Source organism: Chelonoidis abingdonii, chromosome 22, assembly GCF_003597395.2.
Source record: "Chelonoidis abingdonii isolate Lonesome George chromosome 22, CheloAbing_2.0, whole genome shotgun sequence".
Taxonomy (NCBI): Eukaryota; Metazoa; Chordata; order Testudines; family Testudinidae; genus Chelonoidis; species Chelonoidis abingdonii.
This window is the reverse complement of record NC_133790.1, coordinates 19,358,589-19,359,967: the sequence shown is the minus strand read 5'-3', so window position 1 is coordinate 19,359,967 and position 1,379 is coordinate 19,358,589. Positions and strand designations below refer to the sequence as shown.

Here is a 1,379-nt window from a genome sequence, read left to right as displayed (position 1 = left end):
GTCACAATGGTGCACTGTGGGATACCGCCCGGAGGCCAATACCATCGACTTGCGGCCACACTAACCCTAATCTGATATGGTAATACCGATTTCAGCACTACTCCTCTCGTCGGGGAGGAGTACAGAAACCGGTTTAAAGGGCCCTTTATATCGACATAAAGGGCCTCGTTGTGTGGACGGGTGCAGTATTAAATAGGTTTAACGCTTCTAAAATCAGTTTAAACGCGTAGTGTAGACCAGGCCACAGATGCATAAACAATACCAGTGCTAGCTTCCCAGACATTGCCCCAGCAGCAGGCTCGACTATGATCTAGAGCAGTGGCTCCCAAACTTTATTTACTGAGTCCCCCTGTGGAGATTCATGTTCCATACATGCCCTCCTCTTTCTACCCTTTGTTGCATCCAATTTGGCCCTGGCTAGAAGTCTAACAACCCAATATTAAAAGGTCCACATCCAGTTAACCTGACCCATTTGGCTCCCTCAGGCAGATTTTTCACAAAATGTTGCTACATATACCACCTTTAATTTTGAAGGATCCCAAAATACTCTGTGAAAAACATTTATAAACATATACTATATATAGGTGTCACATTATACAGTGCTGAAACGCAGCCAGCTCTGGAGCAAAACCCAGCAACTGCAGAGCAGTGCACTTGCACAGTAATGTTACACTGCAATCTTGGACAGGAAACAAATAAGAATCTTATGGCCACTATAATTAAAAAGTATCAGAGAGGTAGCTGTGTTAGTCCGTACCCACAAAAACAACTAGGATTCCAGTGTAGGGTGACCAGCTATTCCGATTTTATAGGGACAGTCCCGATTTTTTCTCATATGGGCTCCTATTACTCCCCACCCCTGTCCCGATTTTTCACATTTGCTGTCTAGTCACCCTAGTCTGGTAGCACCTTAAAGATTAACAGATTTCTTTGGGCATAAGTTTTAGTGGGTAACCCCCCTCAAATAAATCTGTTACTCTTTAAGGTGCTACCAGACTCCTCATTGTTTTTATAATTAAAAAGAGATTGGGGGAAAAAATCTTCTCCTTCGTTTTTTCTCTGTTTATTGTGTATTAGGCAGCACCTTGTACACCGTCAGTTTCACCCTTTCCTGTGTGGTCAGTGTTTTCCCCAGCTGGTGGGATGGGTTCTCCACCCAGGAGCAGGGCTAATAATAGTTTTAAACACAGAACAGTGGGGCTGTATAGCCACTCACGTTGGCACACATGGGTCGGGGTGTCCGAAATCACTTTCCTCCTTATTCTAACAATGTTCTGGGCAACGCTGAGTGGTCAGGGCCCCTTTTGGGGAGAGGCACAATGTATGGCTCCCTGGACCCGCAGTTGGAGCCACAGTGGGGGGACCCGATGGGGGGGGGG

The 1,379-nt window shown here is 45.9% G+C and overlaps 1 protein-coding gene across 1 annotated transcript in view; it reads right to left on the bottom strand.

Moving 5' to 3' along the window:
* Positions 1-1,379, bottom strand: part of ESS2 (ess-2 spliceosome associated protein) — a 15,182-nt gene that overhangs the window by 12,883 nt on the left and 920 nt on the right. The window lies entirely within an intron of this gene.